At 60.6% G+C, this 20,273-nt stretch overlaps 1 protein-coding gene across 4 annotated transcripts in view; it reads left to right on the top strand.

The window, feature by feature from the left end:
- TTLL10 (tubulin tyrosine ligase like 10) overlaps window positions 1-20,273 on the top strand; it is a 52,014-nt gene that overhangs the window by 9,440 nt on the left and 22,301 nt on the right. Inside the window, exon 1 of one of the 4 annotated variants that reach the window (XM_065935993.1) lies at window positions 14,886-15,089. The exons of 2 other annotated variants lie outside the window; for them this stretch is intronic. The gene's annotated coding sequence lies outside the window, so the exon portion shown is untranslated. Of the gene's footprint in view, window positions 1-14,885; window positions 15,090-20,273 lie in introns of those variants that run through there. One more of the 4 variants, XM_065935990.1, reaches the window with a different exon arrangement.

The raw sequence follows: 20,273 nt of genomic DNA, 5'->3' as shown, positions 1-20,273 counted from the left end.
GGACAGCACTGTCCTAAGTGTGGGTGGCCATTGGGAGGGTGGTCCTGGGGAAGTTGCATTCAGGAGCCTAGGGGCCCCTGGGTGGTGGCTGCTGGCCTGAAGTCAAGACAGCTCACGCAGCATGATCTAAGAGGGCAGGACCACCAGTTAGAATTGTGCTTTGTCTTTCAGCTGAAATGTGTTTTGCTTCTGTTCACCAACTTGTATGACAACAAAAGGCCTTTGGCCAAACCCAAAGCTCTGGGCTTTCAGGATGTGAACCCTCTTTACTAGGGCTGCTTGTTGCTTCTGGCTCCAGCCCTCTCCCGGGATCAGTTTTTGAAAAGACAAAATGGCAAAGGAAGGGGTACGAGGAGGAGTCAGGGAAGGAAGTTTCAGCAAGGGGGTGGGCAGCAGGGGCCTCAGCACCTCTGGGTCCTGCCTGAAGCAGGGCAGGGGGAGCTGACATCTGTCCTGTCTTCTACACCCCACTATTGCCCACCCCGCCCGAGCTGGCCTTGGGGTCCGTCCTGGGTCCACAGACCCTCCTCCAGGATGCCCCATCTCCACACCACCCTTCCCCACATAGCTCCCAGACCAGGGCGTTCCTGAAGCCCTCAGGGCCCACATCCCCCTAATCCCAGCAGACCCCTGCCCAAGGCCCCAGCACGTGAACTTGTCTTCTCTGGGTCCCCTGAGGAAACATGTCACTTTCCAAACAGGACAGGAATGTGGAGGCTCATACCAGGTGGACCCACCTCTGCTGGGCACCTCTGATGGGCCGAGCTCAAACCCACAACCCCAAACACCAACACCCGCTTCTCCTTTGCCATTCCAGTGCCCCGGGGACACCCCTGCATGCACCTGCCCTCATGTGCCTCACTGAGTTGATGATACACCTGTGTTGCACACGTGTGTGTGAGCCTTGGCCCCACAGCCCGCATCCCAACCCAGAGTTCTGTCAACACAGAGTCTGGGACCCAGACGAGCCCCTCACAGGAGCCCTCTGGGTCCATCCACAGGACTCAGGGCTGGAGTGCATCCTGTGCATGCCCACACCTGGCACACGAAGACCCTGGGGCAGACCAGACACAAGAAGGAGGTCAATTCCCTGAGGGTCTGGAGCAGCAGCCCGGGGTGAGAGCCTGTCCCTCGAGGCAGGACCCCAATGGGGAGGAGGGGACCCTTCCCCAGATGTATAACAACAGGGTGCGGACTGTGTTTGTGGGGCACTGTGCTCCATGGGGAGGGGGCATAGGGATGCAGCCTCCTCCCTCCTGGTGGGGCTCTCTTCTCATGGGGTGCTAGACCCCCTAAAGGCAGGACCCCCCATCTGACCATGAGGAGGGAAAGCCGGAGCAAAGGTAGGGAAAGCCGGAGCAAAGGTGGGTAAAGACCCCACTTAACAAGACAGGTGTGCTGCCCCCAGGACTCCCGCCAGGGCTTGCTCTGGGGTAAGCAGGCTGGACTACGCTTTGAGTCTCCAGTACATGAGCCCGAAGTGGGTGTGGATGTGTTAAAGCACTGAAAACAGGGCAGGTGGTCCCTGTGTTCAGGGCCAGAGCTAAACCCAGGAGGCAGGTCTGGTCCTTGGCTATAGAGACTCAGGCAGCCCTCCCCACACACCCCCACCCATCCTTGCGTCAGCATTTCACTGTGGCAATAGCACTGAGATACCTCAGTGCTTTACTCCCATGGTTCTAGATCAGGTGGGGCCACACTGGGCCCCCAGCACAGGCCAGTGGGCATCCTGCCCCACCTGGCTTTGTTCTCTGCAGCCCAGTTGCCCCTGACTGCGTTAGTTTGGCAACCAGCCCCACCCACCTGTGGCATGAGGTTCCAGGGACGGCCCCCCCACGGGCTGGTAAATAACCAGACCGGGTGAGTGGAGGGTCTTCCAGAGGTTCCTGCACCCTTGGGGCTCTGATCCAGCCCCCGCCTGAATCTGAGGGTGTTGTAACTGTGGCAGAAACGTGGGGTCGCGGATGGCATAAGGAGACACTGGCTTGGGGTGTGAAGGTCTATGTGCCTTGGTCCCTGAAGTGGTGCCAGGAAGGGCCTGCGCTGTCCCCAGACTGTGCCTAGACTGGCGGTTGGGGGGAGGGACCACTGCCAGCGAGGACGTGGGGTGCCACTCAGCCCACCTGTTCCTTCTGGCCAAGCATACAAGTTTACTGCCTTCATCAGAGCAGCCCCGGCTTCTCCCTGCAACTGTACCCCACCCTGAAGACCTCCACTTTCAGAGCTGAGTGCTGGCACGTCGCCTCTCCCAGCCCCTCCCTTCCTGGGGGCCCCACCCATAGATGCCCCCCACTTGCTTCCTCATCCCTTGTCCACATGGTTTTCCTCCCAAACATCTCTTACCTCATCCACTTGCCCTCCACCCATCCCCACCACCCTGGGTCAAGCATCCAACCCTGTCCAAAGGGGCCTTCCCACACCCTCTCACCGCTCATTATGTCCATGGGGGCCTCTCCACTGGCCCTCAGACCCTAGTCCCCCACCCATCCCCAGGCCTGCCCTCCTGGGCTGCAGCCTTTGGGGCCCCCACTGCCCCCTGCTCACTGTCCCTGAGGGTGAGTCTGTGCTGCCCTCCTCCATGGGCTCAGCCTCCAGTGCACAGGCCCCTGACTGTCCCTCAGAGGTCCCCTCCCTGTCATGGCTTCTGTCAGGTTCGCCCCTGGTCCCCGGGCCCCACCTGTGCCCGCTTCTCCAGGCACCACCTCAGCTACCATGGCTGACCAACCATGGCTGCAGGAAACACCCCCTTTGGCAGCCTCCTCTCAACAGGGTCAGTCCCAAGCTATCCCTCCAGGTGAACACCATGCTCCTGTAAGGGGAGCCCCACTGGGCTGTTCGGAGGCCTCCTGGGGACCCTACTCTCCTACCATGTCATTTTTAAACAAAACCTGCCCTGACCCCAGCGGCCCCTCTAGCTCCTGTCCTACTTCCCCCTCCTTCCCCCTCTCCATCCCTCCTCCCTCCTCCCTCCTCTCTCCTCCCTCCTCCTGTCTGGCTCCTCCCTCCTGCTGCTCAGCCCCACTCTCTTCAAGGCCACAGTGACCTCCCTCCTTCTCCTAGCCTGGCCCTGGCTTTGTCCTCCCTCTTGGTGCTGTTCTCAGACGCTGCCAGGGCCCTCTGGCTCCCCCTACTTCTCCACCTGGGCCATCTCTGCCTCCCCCATCCCCCAGTCATGTTGCTGCCTGTTCTGACCAGGTCTCTTCCTTCTGCAGCTCCCACATCCCTGACCCAGGCCCACCAGAGTGCTAGAATCCTGGGATGGATTTCCTGCGTGTCTGGTCCGGCCAGATCCAGACCTAGTGCAGCCAGGCTTCTGTCCCCCGTTGCCCTGGGACCCTGGCCACAGTTCTAAACAGAGTCGCATCCACCAGGGAGGGAGGCTAACCAGACTTGGTCCTTCTCATCAGATGTCTCAGAATCTTTCTTAAAATATCAACTAACAGATTCTTTCCCAATTGCTGTCCTCACCTTGAGGGGTCTCAACTTTCGGTGCCACCCCCGCCCCCGCCCCGTGCCCAGTGATGAGGAGGGTGGGCGCTCTTGTCCAGAGGCACAGACTCCTCAGCAATTAGCTCCGATATCCATGAATCTCATGGTAGCTGATCCTCTGGTCACTGACACCTTGGGGTCAGCCAGAGATCATTGCAGGCCACACCTGGATTCCAGGCGCACCGACCCGCTTCCTGCCCTGGATCCCAGCTGATGTGTCTCACCATCATCTTGCACGTACTTGCCCAAAGGTGGGACCTGGTTCCCCCAACCCTGCCCTCTCCCCTTTCAGTCACTCCAGTTGACCACACCCCCCCAGGGACCCCTCACTCTCCGAGCTCCCTGCTGGCCCAAACATAACCCTTGCCAGCTTATCGCTGCCTCCTTTGCTTCCCGCAGGAGTCAGGGCCCAGACCATAAATAAGCAGTAGGTGACTGGACTCCACATTGCCTGTCATCTGGCTCAAAGGGCAGGCAGGCGGAGATTTCCTGTTGGAACTTTCTGCAGCATGGGGGTGGGGGGACCAAACTGAGCTGTGGGCACGTGGGGGGCCCATTGATGCCCACAGAAAATGTGCTGATGGCGAGTCTGGGACACGGAGGCACAGAGGTGGATCCCAGGCTGGGGGCTACCTGCTGGGTTTTCCTTCAGGGGATGAAGATGTTCTGGAACTAAATACAGGTGGTGGCTGCACAGCATGGCAAATATACAGTGTCACAGAACTGTTGATTCTAAAATGGTTCATTTTACGTGAATTTCACCTCGATTAAGAAAACAAAACTCCCTCGCGAAACACACCCTCACCCAATCCCATTAGAACAGGATCCAGGGGCTGCACGGGTCCCTTCCCACCACACACCCCACAGGGCTGCCCACCACCATTTCTGTTTGGGGGAGCCCTGAGTGAGCCCTGGGCTCAGGAAGGAAACCTTTACCCTGAAATCAGGGAAGCCAGTCTTCCCTCCTGTGCAGCTGACAAACAAACATGCTCAGCGCCAGGTGGGCGGCCCCAGAGCACAATTAGACTCTAGCGAGTGGAAAAACGGGGTGTAATTTTTCTCCGGTCCCATCCCCCGAGGCAGCCCCAGGCATCTTGGTGACACTTCCCTGCCTTTGGAGACCAATTACCCAGGTGGAAGGGATGAACGGCCCAGCGGCCTCATTAACTCACCGCCTCTGAGGGAGGCAGCCCAGCGAGGGCGTCTGGTCCCGTAAGCACAGCTCTGCTGGCCCCAAGGGCCGGGAGGTGCAGAAGGAGCCTGGCTGTACCCGGCCCCCACATGGGCTAGGGGCCCTGCCAGCAGGAGTCACCCCGCCCCCCCCACCAGAGGCCAAGGGCGCCAGCAGTGCCGGGCTGCAGAGCCTCCTCCCTGCTGTGGCAACAGCCCAGCTGCTGCCCGCCTTTCCTGGAGCCTGGTTGCATCAGACAAGGCCACCGCACAAGGCCCCAGCAGCACTGAGGCCAAGATGTGCCCCACCCAGCACACCAGGCCGGAGCTGCCTGGTGTCCAGGGCGATGAGGGCCCCTGACTTGACTTGTGGGCAGGGCTCTGCCTCCTTGGGGTCCCCACAGCGGCCTTCCTGCCTGAGCTGATACATGCCGGGCTTCTGGATGGTTCCCCTTCTGTCCTCTGTGAGGCAGCCGCTCAGACTCAGTTGGGGGCAGGGCCAAGCTACAGGCTGGCTCTGGTACAACTTCCCAAATGGCCATCGGCCCCTTGGAGACCTCTCAAACTTCCTGTGGCAGGACCCAGGGTCCAGGGCCCAGAAGCAAGAAGAACCCAGGGCCTCGCTTCCCGTTACCCCCTCGGAGGCACTGCCCAGAGCCTGACTCTAATGGACCAAGACACTTCCTCTCTGTCCCCATCCAGGCAGAAGGGGCCACAGATGGGCATTTGTGGGCACAGGTGACATGGCCCCGGACCCTCCCCGGCTCAGGGCAGCTGTTCCCCACACAACGCCCAGAAGGCTCAGTTGGGGCTTACCCCACTGCATATCAAGGCTCCATGCCCCCTCTCCCTGGAGGTCACCCCGCCTGACCCCACACCCGTTCCACACTGGCCCCTAACACCCCTGCACCCACGACCACATCTGACTCTGACTCAAGGTACAGGACAAGTGTGCCCTGTTCATCCAGTCTATCCCCTCCCCATGCCCCACTACTCTATCCAGTCTGACTCCTAAGAGGAGACCCTGTAAAACAGGCCCCTGCAGGGAGAACATGGCAAAAGCAGTCAAGGGGCTCCCAGGATCCGGAGTGGGGTGTCCCCAAGGGGGGACCCAGGGACAGGATGGAGGGCGGGGGGCTTCAAAACCCAGAGTGAGCCCCAAGCTGATCCTGCCTGACCTCTTGGCTGACCCCTTCTCACCTCACTGACCTCATCTGATCTTGATGACCCCATCTGACTTTCACACTGACCTCACCTGACCTCCTTCTGACCCCTCCTGACCTCATTTGACCCCCTCTCTGACCCTCTCCTGACTTCACTGACCTCACCTGACCTCCTCCAACCTTCTTCTGACCTTCTCACTGACCTTACCTGACCCCCTCTGACCTCTTGCTGACCTTACCTGACTTCCTGGTCCCCTCCTGACCTTCATGCTGACTTCACCTGACTCCTTTCTGACCCCCTCCTGACCTAATCACTGACCTCATCTGACCTCCTCCTGACCCTGGATTTCTGAGCCCCCACTTCTCACCACGGCTAGGGGTGGGGGGGCTCACAGGGATAGAGAAGGGGACCCTCCCAGAGGAGGGGCAGTGCGTCCAATGGCCAGGAAGGTCCCTAGAAGCCGTGGCTGGGACGGAGCCAAGCCAGCGCTGAGGGTCATGCAGAGCCATATACAGCAGGAGGTGGGACCTGGGCTGTGGGCAGCCACAAGGGCTGAGCCAGGCAAGGACGAGGGCTGGAGGCCGAGGAGGCTGCAGACCCTGTGCCAGCCAGACCCCACTCAGAGCAGTGAGGGGAGCAGTGGACATCCCTGTGGAGCCCACCACCCTCCCCACATCTGGTGGGCTTGGAGCCCACCCTCTGCCCAAATCTGAGTTTCCAGGCAAATTCGATGTCAGCAGTGGCTGCAGCTGATTTGGGACGCAAATCTGAACCAGCTGCACAGACACCGCCTCGCCTGGGTTCAGCCCGCCCAGTGGCAGGTGCAGAGCAGGGTGAGAGGCAGAAGTTGGGGCAGGCTCTGCTCAGCTCAGGGTCCCCAGGAGGCAAAGTCACCGCTCTGGGTGATGGGGCCGCTGAAGTGTGGGCACCAGGAGGGGCGAGCGTCCCTGAGGATCCTGGGACTCCCCTGTGCCCACCCAGTCCCTTCCTGCCTCAGGGGGACTCTGCCTCCTGCCTGCCACCCGCCACCCACCCTGTGGGGCCAGCATCACGCAGCCCTGCCCATGGGAGAGGACGCAGGTCCACTGCCACTGTTAGTAAAGCCAGCGCCGCTGGAAGGTCACCTAGGACATTTTGCTGTTGCTTCACCTTCTCATGGGGAAGCGCCACTGCTACCTTGGCACCTGGTGCCAGCGAGAAGGACACAGAAGCCCACCCTCCCGTCTGGTGTGTTCTGGCCCAAAGCCAGGCCTAGGCAGCTTTGCGTGTCCCCTCACGGTGGTGGGAGTTCTGGTGTCACTCATGCACTCTTTCAGTCAACATCTGCATCCACAGGAGCGGCCATGCCCGGGCCTGGTTTGCCGTGAAGCAGACAAGAGCGTAACTGACAGGCACGTCTGGGTGCGGCAGCTGGGCGCGGCATGGGCGGGGCTTTAGACACAGGTGCCCAGGCTTCACTGAGCGGTCACGTGGGGTAGAGACACCCAGAGTGGGCACGAGAGGCTGTGGGGGAGGGGAGGCCGGTGGAGGACAGGGGCCAGTGGCCTGAAAGGGCAGATATGCAGGGGCGGCGGGGGCCATAGCACTGACCCTGGGCTGATGGCAGTGGTCAGAGATGATGGGTCAGCCCTCCTGGGCCTGGAGCTGCATAGTCCAGGGGGCCAGAGGGCTCCTGGTGGACACAAGGTGGGGTTGTGGCAGGCAGGTCCGGGAAGGTCAATGTTTATTAGACACACGGCGGCAGAGGGCACAGGGTCGGGAGATGGGAACTCCTGGATGCAGAGGCTGTGTGGTGCTTCTAGGGGGACCTTGTTCATAGGACAAAAACGCATGTGACAGGGTGAGGAGTATCCACCGTGAGGTGAAGAGTGTCACTCTTGAATGTCCCGAAGAAAGAAACGGTGTCTGCTATGGGCTGAGTTGTGTCCCCAGATCCTCGGTCGGAAGCCCTGACCTTTGTGGGTTGGTGTCTGCAGCTGGAGCCTCAGGGGTGCTCAGGGTGAGGCGGGGCCCATGAGAGGTGTGGTGCCCTTGTAACAAGAGGAACACAGAGGGATCACCTCCCTGCTCACACACTAAGGCGAGGCCACCTGCAGACCAGGAAGAGCCTCACCAGACTCAGACCTGCCTGGATCTTGGGCCTCCCAGACCCAGTTCTGTGGGAACAGTGTCTTATCTATGCTGCCCTCGGCTGTAGTGATTTGTTACAGCCGCCCCAGTTGACTGATTCATACTGTCCCTGCCACTCTCCTCTAAGTTTGGACTTATTTCAAAAGAAAAAGGGTGAAACTGCCATGGAGGAAAGACTCTGAACAAAACAAGGCCCCAAAGAGTGCCGGGCCCTCCCCAGGCTCAGCAGTGCCTGGGGCAGGAGACAGTGGGGGTGCAGGGGCTCCAAGGTCACTCTTGCTTAGGGAAGGCAGCAGGGCCCGTGGCACAAAGCAAGGAGTGGAGAGGAGGCACTGACACCATCTGAGAACTGAGACCGGTGGCCTTGCAGAGCGTAATGCTGAGTCTGGGCTACAGGTTCCTAGAGATTCAGGGTGGGCGTGACTCAAGGAGGCCCCCAGAAGCCCAAGGGATCGCAGTGGGGGTTGGGGGAGGCCAGGCAGGAGAGGACCTTGAGGGCTAGGGTGCCAGATTGCCCTGAGCATGGGCAGTCAGGCTGGCGGTGGCCAGGGATGTGAGGTGCCATATAAAAGAGTAAAGATGTTGATTTGGGGATGCAGAGGCCCCATGACTGTGACAAGGCATCTGGCATTCCCCCTTTCCAGGTGCAGATAAGGCCTGGGGCCTGGTCTGAGACCACAAAGGGGACCAGTGAGTGCTGGATGGCTGGCAATACAGCTGGGGCTGTGTGAGCTTCCCCTGCCCCCCTCAACCCCTACTGCACCAGCATCCTGCTCCAGGTCCCGCTGAATGGTGGCGAAATGGGGCTCGGTGGATCTGCCCTGAGTGGGGGGACTGTGGCCTTGTTTCAGAGGATTCCTGCCAGGCTGGCCTGTGGATCTGAGGTCCCTGTTGCACCCCCACAGATGGTTTTTATTTCAGTTAGACCCTGGGGAGGGGTTGAGAGGCAACAGCCACCCTCCTTTCTTGAGTGCTGGGTTTGGGGCTGATACCCCTGGAAGCAGGCTCTTGGGGAGATGGAGACCTTGCAAATCTCTAACTTTGGCCAAAGATGGAACAGAGGGGTGGTAGGGCTGAGCGCCTGGTCTCCCAGCACAGGGGTATGACCTCAAGCCAGCACCCCACCTGACAGGCCACCAGTGCAGATCCCTAGATCACTCCAGCCTCAGCACCAAAACCCCAGCTGCCCCCAGGATCTGTGTCTTCCTGAGGGGCTGCCGGGTCACTGGACCTGCTCTGCCCCATGAGTGCTGGACCCCAGGACAAGACAGGCCAAGTGTGGGCCTTATAGGCCAACAGTTCCTGCTGTCGGCCTGAACTCTGGCCTGGGGCTCATGGGGTCCCAAACTGTGGGGCTGTGAGGGAAGTGGAGTAGATGTCCCTTGCCATGTCCTCCACGGGGTTCAGATGAGGCCCCAGCTCTGTGGACAGCTCTCCCAGGACAAAGGGGCCACTGGGACCTGAGGCACTCAGACCCTGAGCCAGTCTTTGCTCAGAGCCTCTGGGCAGGGGGTGCAGGGGAGCCCAGAGGCAGCTGGCCCCATCAGGCCTCAAGTGTCCGGAGTTCCACCAGTAACGTTCAGACCAGACCAGACAAGAGGCCTCAAGGACCCCCGAGCTCTAGGCGCCCCGCCAAGCCCATGCACAGGACAGGGTGTGGGTGGAAGCCAGAGGGACCTGAGACACAGCCTCCCTCGTGGCCTCAGATGGGAGTCAGAGCCAGAGGTCCCCAGCCCTTCCCAAGCTCGCCCCGCCTTGGCTCCACCAATGCCTCTATCCTCAGGTTCCCCTGACGCCTCCACCCACAGCTACCTGCTCTGTCCCCTGCTGCCCCCGGGACATCTGCCAGGGTTATGGTGGGACTCTTGCAGATATACTTAAATGAACTTCTTGTATCTGATAGTTTCGGACTGCAGAGCCACTGCAAATTCCCGGGGGCCCACAGCCAGTTTCCTCTACTGTCTGGCCAGTGATGCCACTACAGCACGTTTCCGTGGGCTCCCGTCCCACCTCGCCCGGTTTCCTCATTTCCTACCCGGGACCCCACATGACATCAGTCGTCACGTATGCCTGGGCTCCTCTGACTGCGACTGGCAGTTGTTTCTGTGACCTTGACCTGTGCAGGAGGTCTGACCAGGTATATGTCCATCATGTGCCCCTCTGCTGGGCTTTGTCTAATGTTTTTCTCACACTTAGACTGGGGCAAGGCCTTGGCAGGAGCCACAGGGCTACTGCCCTGCTCATCACATCGAATTGAGGCACCTGTTCTCACATCACCAGTGGGACCTCTTTAATTTCAAATATTTTTAAACTCCACAGTTCTGGGTCCTCCCCAGCTACAGATCCCGACAGGGTCGACCCCTGAGCCTCCATCCCCACAGCACCAGAACCCAACCCACAGGCTCTCAGAGATGGGCAGGGCCAGGGTACCTTGGTCTCTGGTAGCCCAGTTGGGCAGAGGCTCTGCAAGCAGCGTGACCAGCTGCCAACATGCTGAGCACAGGAGCCCAGAGGGCTGACCACTGGATTTGGCTCCCTAGAGGCCAGTGGGGGCCTCAATGTGTCTAAGAATGATGGACACAGGGTTTCAGACTTCTGGCCCAGTGTTTTCTGGACACCGTGACCAGGTGTGGCCCTCAGGGAGATGGGCTTGAAGCAACACAGGTGCTTCTGGGTCTCAGGCACAGGGTCAAGGTCAAGGCTGAGTCAGGCTGCCGGAACACACTGCGGCACTGGCACAGCCTGTGGGTGTTGCCACCAGGCCCTGCCTAAACAATGGGGTCTGAGAACAACGTGGCCCAGGGCAGGAAGGCGGGGACGAAACAGTCAGGACTCATCTAGGAGGGCCAGAGAGAAGTCCCAGCGCTGGAGTAATCCCAGCCTGTCCATGGGCACCAGCAAGCCTTCAGGGCAGCATGTGGGGCTGTGAGGGACCTGGAGTGATAGTTGCTGAGCTTTCTAGATTGAACCCTTTGGCCCTGAGCTAGGGATAGCCAACAGGTCCTAGGTCCTTGGGTCAAGTGGGAGTAGCTGAGGCCAAAAGGAGTGGAAAGGTAGATCAAAAGGTGGAAGAAAGAGGGTCCCCTCTCAGTGCAGCAGTTGATTACAGCAGGGCCCAGCCTCCTGTGCTCACCTGTCAGCACGGTGGGAGGAAGCGGCCTCTACGGGGAATAACTGGCCCCACGGATCAAGGACAGGAAGCCTCCGGAGAGCAGGTCCAGGGGTGCAGGCACTGCAGTCCCACCCCTGCCCTGGAGCACAGCTCCCCAGCCTGGCCTCCCTGGGACGGGGTCTCCATGCTTCACATAGCTCCAGGTGGGAAGAGGTAGCCGAGCCATGCCCCGCGGGTAGCCCTGTTCCTGGACAGAACCTCCAAGTCCAGATCCCAGACACTAGCACCTGCCCTACTGGACCAACAACTAGACCTTTCTCCCAGTTCCTGGAGCCAAGCTTCCTGTCTTCCAAGGCAGTACCGGTTGCAGCGACTGAAAGCAAAGTTAGCCACAGCCCCTCCCCAATCCAGGTAGGTCAACACCACTGACTTGGTGGAGGGCCAGGGAGGAGTGAGTGACAGAGCTTGCCCCCTCTGTGGGGGTGCTGACCCCAGGGACAGCTGCCCAAGTGGGCCCACAAGGGGCTGCTTGGTGACCCCCAGCATCTACCCACACCTGCCCCAGGTATTTGCTCTGTTGAGGTGAGGAGGTGAGTCAGAGGAGCTTGTAGAGGAGAAACAGCCCGTCCCAACCGGAAATACAGGGACTGGTAAGGCGACTCAGTAAGGTGTCCCCTGGGGAGCCCAGAGCTGGCTAAAAACTGAGAGAGGTCCCATTCCCAAGTCCAAGGCTCAGGGGCTCCAGGTCCCTGCCCTTGCCCCAGCACAGTCGCAGTGGGAAGGCCATCCCTTGGCACCCGAGGTGGGACCCTCTTGGGCCTGGCTTCCAGGCTGAGGCTGAGCCCTGGGGGGCACAGGGAGCCTGCAGCCGTCTGTGGCTGGCCGCCATGCAGGAAGTAGCCGCAGCCACAGCACAATGGCCCTTTGTCCTGCCTGCCCCGCCCCGTGAGGCCTCAGCCCCAGAGAAAGGGCTGTGGGGCTGGGGGCCAGCTCACCACCAGCTCTACCACCAGCCCAATTGTGTCCCCAAGTTGGAAAGGGGTGCTTTTGTCACCCCTCCCAGGTCAGGCTTCCCTGTCCCTGAACAGCCTGTCTTGCTGGCCCCGCCCCCTCCCGCTGCCATGGCAACATCCGCACCCAGCAGGTAGGCTGGGCCAGAACCTTTGTCTGGTGGCCACTGGTTTCTCCAGGGATCCCAGCTGCCCAGTATAGCTGCTGCCCGAGGGCTGGGACAACGTGAGCCTGGTGTGCTATGGGGCAGCACCCCACTGACCCTTCAGGGCCTGGGCACCTGGTTCTCGCTCTCCCCTTGGAGGAGGCCAGAGGCTCTGGGCCCGCCCACCCTTACTTCCTGGATACGCATCCTGGCCGTCTGGGAAGCACTGCCCTAGAGGGATCAGGGCCTCTGCAGAGGGAGGAGCCAACTGCTGCTCCACTAGCAGTGATGACCCCAGCTCAGGCCTTGAGGTGGCCATCAGCAGAGCTCAGAGGTGCCTGGGACCTCCACCTGGGCTGGTTAGGGTTGCCTGCACTGGGAACATCTCAACTGAACTTTTGTTGAAAACCGAGGGATGAAATGCATGCAAACCTGCCAAGACCTCCTCGGTCATCTTGCCAGAACAGGGCCCAGTCTCACTCGGGTCATTTTTCCTTTTCAAGACTTAGGCAGAACAGACAAGGAGAGCACTGAGCGGTCACTGCAAGGTCAAGGGCGGGCAGTCAGCCAGACCAGAATAGCCCTCTTCAAAGTGATGCGCTGGGGGATGTTCCAAGTGGCTTTCACCGTGGGGGGTGGGGGCGGGCCTGGCTCCTGGGCCACAGGAATAGCTGAGCTGCTTTCTGACTTTTCTGACCCTGGGCTAAAAGCAGGCCTCAGTGGCACCACTGTGGCCAGCTAGGGTAGCCTCCATGGTAGGGGGACCCCTTGCCGCAAGGAAGCTGCCCAGTAGAGCAGCCTCGGGAAGCCATGTGTGTGCCCAGATGTCTTTGAGTCTGGAGGAGCCTCTGAGTTGGCAGGAAAGGGTCCCTGCCTGGTGATGACAGGATCAGAGCTGCCAGGCAGGCCAGAAACTAAGAGGAGGTTTACTTCTGCCTCTTCTCAGGCCAAGCAACCAGTCGACCCTTAGATGCTCCCTTCCAGGGGCAGGGGCTCCCCCCATAACTGTCTCCCTTCCTGCACCTAACTCTGTGCTCCTTCCTGGCAGAGCTGAGCAGGCCCTTGGTCCCCACAGCATCCTGGCCCTCAGGGCTTAATGGATAGGCCCTCCCCGCTGGCAGGCAGCACTGGGGAGGGCAGGGTGTGAGACTGAGGAGGAAGTCAGTTCGAACAGCCCTTCTTCCCACTTCTGTCCATTGACAGTGCCTCAGTCTCCTCAAAAGATGGTACTCATGGGATGCCTATGTCCTGCCTCACCCCTACACAAACGCAGACACCTGAGTGGGCATCAGGGCGGGTGGGCATCATGACAATCCCAAGGAGGGGCTGGGGCCCAAGGGTCGAGGATTAGAAGTCACTGATGCTCCCAGGACTGCCTTCCAGACACCCCACACCAGGCCCAGGGGGCCAGACCAGCTCCAGGCCGCTCCCCATCCAGAGTCAGGGAATGGAGCAGCCTGGAGTGTCCAGGTGGCAGTGAACTCAGAACCATGCTTGAGGGGCCCATGGCAGATTTCTGGATCCCCCACCGTGACCCCACGATTGATTCTGGGGGCCGTACCCTCCTCTGCATCCCCCACGTTTGGGCACAGCACCCCTTGGAGTTGTGCAGCTGCCAGGGAGCCCTCTGGGGGTGACTCAGCACTCTGGCCTCATCCATCCCTGGAGGACAGCCTCTGGGCCACAGAGCCCCTCCCGGGGTGGAGTAAGGCCAGGGCTAGCAGCCCAGGGACAGCCCTGTCACATGAGTTTCCAGCACGGTGGCTGGGTTCATTATGGAGAGTAGCTGGGCCTTTGGGATCTGTCTACTGTTGGGCTAATTACTGGAATCACTGTCCTTTCATTACAGGCCCTTCCCTGGGGGCACACAGCAAACATGAAGTCCAGCTGGACTGGAGCCCTGTCTCTCCCACCCTGTGAACCCCAACACAAAACCTTGCACCCCAGTCTAGGGGTCTAAAATGTGGGCCCCGGGGGCTGCCAAGGCCTTAGTCACCAGGCAGACCCCCCACCCTTCTCAGCAGCCTGACTCCCCTAGCATGTGGGCCGGTATGACACGCGCCTGATCCGGGCCACCTGACCATAGCGGTGGGCTGGGGGCAAACAGGAGAAGGGTTCTGAGAGACCCACACAAAGCAGACCCTCCACTTCTGCCACAACAGGGGCTGAGGGCCTGGAACCAAGAGGTCATTTCCAGTCTCTGCCCTTGGTCAGCGGGAGGCCACCGCCCCAAGGGTCAGAGGCATCACCAGAGCCATCTGAGGAAAAGCATGGGTGCGGAGCATGACGCCCCCTCCGCTCCCTCCCTGGTTCGGCAAGGCGGCCCCAGCGCCTGGACAGGAGCTGCTGCCCAGCCGCCCTGGCCACCGGCTCACACACTCCAGTGCAGTCCCTGCTGAAGCTCCTTGCCCTGGTTTTTGTTCAACCTGGCCGGCGGGTGAGTTGGGCGAGGCGGGGGCAGGAATGTGTGCAGGCCCCGCGCCCGCCCGGCCGCTGCGTCACTAGCTGCCTCCCTCCCGGCCTATGGGAGCCCGGGGGACACACCTGTCGGCCGCCGGGAGTGGAGATTGGTCGGCCTGGAGCAGGCACCTGCGTGGGGAGGGGGGGAGGCCCTACATGTAAGGCGAGCCGGGGCCTCGCCGCCTCTTCCCAGCCCTACCCGGCGCCGCCTCCATTGTTCCCAGTCGCTCTCAGAACTTCCCCCAAGGCCCAGCAAGCCATCCACTGCACACGCGTGGACCTCGGGTTCCTTTGTGCGGAGTTTCCACCGAAGGCGGTGGGCCTCGGGTCTGCCCAGGCGACAGGCAGTTCTCTCGGTCGGGCCGAAGCCAGACCTGGGCGCCGGGGCCACGGACCAGGGGCTGACAGGTACTTGGGGAGACTGGCGCCAAGGCGACCCTGGTGTCCACACAGAGGCCTGGTGGGTCCCAGAAACAGGGGCCCAGCTAGGCTCGGGCTGTGGGCAGAGGCGGGAGGGGCTCCTACCCTACTCCTCCAGGCCCAGAACTTGTTGGGGCAGGTTGGTGCGGGAGGTGGAGGAGCTGGAGGCAGCCACCCTGGGCCGAGAGCCTCCCTCGGGGCCCTCACCACCTACCTGGGGAGGATGGTGTGATGGTGGCGACAGCCGGTTGGCCACAGAGTCCAGTGGGGCAAGGACTCGGGGAAGGGTGGCCCTTCCTCTCCGAGGAGAAGGTGGGCCTCGGGGGTCGGGATAGCAGACTGGGGGGCCTGGAGCCACCCCACAGCCCAGGGCAGTCAGCGTACACAGGCCACGTCCATGGGACCAGTACTGGGTGGTGGGGGTCTTCCCTCCCAACCAGAGGGCCACGAGACCTTCAGGAAAGCCCTTTGCTGAGTCGGCCACTGAAGTGCCGATTCTGAGGTGTCTTTTCACCCAGAGCGGGTGCCAGGGAGGCCTGAGACGCCGGCAGCTCTAAGCCGTTTCTGGGTTTCTGGGCTTTTGCTCCTGGGCAGGGCTCAGTTTTGCCACTGGCCACATTGGGCTGGAGCCGGTCTGGCCCGGATTCACTGCTGTTTCCTACCCGCCCCTGTCTGAGGCGCCAGTAGAGCCAGAACCACCTCAGAGGAGGTGCAGGTCGGGTTGCCAGCGACGCATTATGGGGTCAGGTCCAAAGTCTGTCCTAAAGATTCTCTACCTAAACTCAAAGTAGTACCCTCGGCTGCACCCCCACAAACACCCTGTCCAGCAGTGAGGCTGCGGTGCCTCGGCCCCACACACTGGCCCTGAGCAAGCTGGCCTGAGAGCCTCCTTCATAGCCCAGGCATTGGCCTTCATGGGAAGGTTTGAAGTTTAGGAAATGAAACCTTGACGTGACAGAGGTTAACCATCTTCGAGACATAGTATAGAGTTTACTGTTCCTGACGAACGAAACTTCTAGGGCAGAAGCACAGGATGTTTAATTAATCCACTGGGAGAACTTTCGACCCTTTTAGGCTGAGCATCTGTAAAAATAGGTCGGGTTGGTTTCGTTTTCCTTTTTTTCTAGTAACTCAGATGAAATGCTTCAAAGTTAGAGCCATTGGCAGCAAGTTGAAATAGGCAAAAGAAGTGTTGTATTCATGAAAATAGATGCAGTCTGCTGTGCATTTTCAGGCATGTTGATCATCTGCAAATACCTTACTTACAAAATCTGGTGGATTTAGGAGTAGGTAAAATAGCCCACAGAAACTGCAGGCCTCCTGAGGAGCCTGGTCTGTCCTCTGGTGTGGGGAGGGCACCCCAAAGGGCTCGGGGGGATGGCGGCCAGGCCTCAGATGCACAGCTCCGACCATACCTGCGTGCAGATGGGCCAGCTTCGGGCCACCCCCGCCCCAGCCTCCCTGCCCAGCTGGCTGATCCGGCCGCGCAGAGGGGTTGGGTTTCTGTGCTTTGTTCTCTGCTTGGCCTCACCATTGATTAAGGCCCGTCAGGCAGGTTAACCAGCCTGCTGGTTTTTCACGCTGGGCTCGTGTTCCCCACCCCACCCTGTCCTGTGCAGGTGGGACCCGCCAGACCCGGCAGGCTGGGTGCCCCCCAGGTGGGCTATTTGCTCTGCAAACAGGAGATGCTCTGATTCCTAGATGTCCTCAGCCGAGCTGCGTTGGAATGGTGATGGTTAACCAGACCCCGCACCCAGGGACCGCACGCTGGCTTCATTCCTACCAACAACTGGCCAAGAAAGCATCACTGGGGGCACTTGGAAACAGGGAACATTTATTTTCACTTTTCATGTCAACCAGTAAGACTCACCAGCCTACCCCAAGCCAGGTGCATAGCAAGTCAGGCCCTCGGCCCATATGAGAGCCAGACTGAGGTGCAGGCCAGGGTGTCAGTCTTTTCTTGTGGAATTCAGGTTCTGAGTTTAGGAGAAGAGTGAGATTCTGTCCTGGGGCTCAGAAGGGAGCACTCTGCTGCCCACCAGCCCCAGGTCTCTGCCTCCTAGTGAAAATGTAACAGCCACTGTGCTGGTAGGGAGCAGACAATGGGAGTAGCTCATCCATCCTCTTGTAGGTGGGCCGGCCAGGGCCTGTGGGGTCTCCCAGGCCCTCACTGGCCCCCTAGCACAGTTGGCCATGAGTAGCTGAGTGCACTGGAGGTCAGACAAGGGAGGCACCTGGCCCAAGTGATGGCTTCAAGGAGGGATCCTGGGCCCAGTCTCAGCCCCCATGGCCTGACCACTGGGAGTGGAGCCGAAATTTAACTCAGCTCTGAAGGTGAAGTCTAAACAACTTCACTTAGCTCAGAAAAAAGTGAACTGACTTTACAGGTCTGAGGGATGGACAATGAAAGGCAAGGTTGGGGCCAGAAGGTTGAAGGCCTAGATCCCGGCCAAGGGCACCACTCTCTGAGCCTGGACACGGTCACCTGGAGGGTCCAGGAACCTGTGAAGCCCCATCACTGTGTGTGTCCCCCAAACGTAAAAGAAAGGCAAAGCGTTGGTCGCTCAGTTGTGTCCAGCTCTTTGTGACCCCATGGACTGTAGCCTACCAGGCTCCTCTGTCCATGGGATTCTCCAGGCAAGAATACTGGAGTGAGTAGCCATTCCCTTCTCCAGGGGATCTTCCTGACCCAGGGATCAAACTGGGTCTCCTGCATTGCAGGCGGATTCTTTACCGTCTGAGCCACCAGGAAAGCCCCATCTCCCCCAAGACCAGGCCTAAGTCTGGTCAGGCCCTCTGAGAAATGTCAGCCCTTCTGGAGCATGAAGCCAGAGAACCAGGTGAACCCAGTTGAGGCCGGGGACTAGGTGGACACAGTCTTTGTTGTGGTCAGCCCAGGGTGGGGGGATCAGCACAGGGCTCACACCCTCTCCCTGCAAACTCTATGGGTAGAAGGCGCCAGAAAACTTCAGAAGCTGTTCTGGTCAGCTCTCCAGGCCAGTATGCTGCCTGTGTGGTGACAGGAGAGAGGATAGGACCCTTCAGAGCCTCAGAGCAGTGTTCTGGGGGTCTCTCAGTTCCCTGCAGGGGCCCCACATGCAGACTCTGAGCAGGGTGGGACCCCAGAGCTGCCCACTTCCTCACCCCCCACCCTGAACAGACATCCTGGGGTGCCTTCAAAATTGGCTCAGTCCCCGCCATGTACCTGGGGGTTGTTGCCCTGTATTCTGTGTTTGGGGGCTGCTGTTTCACGTGCTCTGGGCACACAAGCCACAGTGACTGCCAGGCAGTTTGGACAGGCTGCCCCTCCTGCACCCCTCCTGCAGTCCCGGCACCATCTCACCCTGGACCTCAGAGCCAGCAGCAGCCAGAACCCCAGGGCTATGCCACAGTAGGGCGCTGGTGACAGGCTGCTCAGTGAATGGAGGGACCCCAGGCCCCGGGAACGGCTCTCGGTGATGGGGCCAGAGGAGGGCCAGGTCTTGGAAGCCACCCTCCATCCTGGCCCCAACCCTCATCTGCGCTCTTGACAAAGGCAGGGGGAGGGGCATGGGAGATTGTGTTTGGGAGCCTCAGACACATGCTCACCCAGGACCCCCAGGGGCTGGGCCTTTCCCTGGGACCACTCGGAAAGAGGGTCCTGCCCTGCTCCTGTCCCCTGAACTCCCACCACCTGTGGGCAGGACACCCTGACCCCCTAAGTTGCCCACCCCATGCCCAGAGCTGGTGGTCCCACCTGGCCTGCCAGAGTTGACTGGGCAGGGAGATCACCCTGTGGTCCTGGCCGCTGGGCGCTTCCAGGCACTGCAGGCCCGCCTTCCCTGAGTGGGGCCCCCACAGAGGGGATTACCTGGTGCTCTGGTCCCAGGGTACACACTTGCTCCAGCCCCGGCCATTCTGGCCCCTCCCCACCTCAGTGCTTTAAGAAACCCTCATACCTCAGGCTGCTGGGTGCCCTTTCATCGAGTCTCCTCTTGATCCCAGCTGGGCGGCCCCAAGACCCAATTCGGGGTGGCCATCGCCATCTTACTGGGCAGCATTGGATGGTGTCTGGTCTCTAATACTGCCTGGTAATGATGACGCTGGGGCCCTGCTCGCAGCGACGGGGCCGCCCTCCCGCAACTTGGCCCGCCCTATCCTCTCTGCCCAAGGCCCCACACTACCACAGCCCCTGACACCCACAGTCAGCTGGCCCACGCAGTCCTGCCCCAGTGGCTTCCAGATGCAGCTCCAAGGCAGAAAGTTGACCTGGGGCAGGGCCCTCCCCCAGGTCCAGACATGTCTGCGCCCCTTCTTGGCCCACAGAATCAAAGGCTTCCTGCAGCCGCACCAGGCCCGCCCCCAGTGATCAGCAGTAGGACAGGCGGGTGTCTGGGCCCTGCCCATGGCACCCAAGCAGGTGCTGCTGCCACCACACCTGACAGGTGTGGGTGGGACAGAGCACAACAAAGGCTTTGGAGGGTGAAGGCCCAGGTGAGCCCAGCTGGGTGGGCCACCTTGCAGACCAACAACATCTCCAGCCTTGGCCCCAGGTCCTCACCCCCACGCCTGGCTCTGGGAAAGTGAGGGGCAGCAGGCAGGCCTCCCTGCCTCCACTGGGCCCTGCCTGCAGGGGGTGCGGCACCCACATCCATCCCACATCCTCGGGCCGAGGCGCACCAGGGCCTCTGTGGACATCTTACCGGACAGTGCTGGATTTCTCGGCTCAACTCTAACACTGTCTGGTAACGATGTTCAAAGGTGACCCACCACCTGCCGGGAAGTGGCCCGAGGACACGTGATCCTGAGCTCCTGGACCCCAGAGCTGGGCCGAGGCCTAGTCAACTGGGGGCAGGCAAACAACCTGTCTCAACTCTGCAGGCCGGCCCAACCAGGGAGACCACTGCCAAGTCCAGGTGCAGGGCCGGTTCTGCCACATTGGGGCCCTCGGGGCTCCCCAAGAAACCCAGGACACCTGGACCTGGGAAGGGCCACCAGCCCGCAGGGGGCCCTGGGGAGTCCTGGCCTCTCGCACACTCACAGGCTGTGGCTGAGCCTAGGTTCTCCTCACAGAGCGGCCAGCAGGCACGTCAACAGCCACACAGGGAAATGGCCTTCTGGCTGGTACAGAGCTGGCAGCCCTCGCCTTCCCTTCCTGGCCTGGCCCATCTACCACACAGAGTCAGATGTTCA

Source organism: Muntiacus reevesi, chromosome 5 (genome assembly GCF_963930625.1).
Source record: "Muntiacus reevesi chromosome 5, mMunRee1.1, whole genome shotgun sequence".
Classification (NCBI taxonomy): Eukaryota; Metazoa; Chordata; class Mammalia; order Artiodactyla; family Cervidae; genus Muntiacus; species Muntiacus reevesi.
This window is presented reverse-complemented; position numbering and strand designations above follow the sequence as displayed.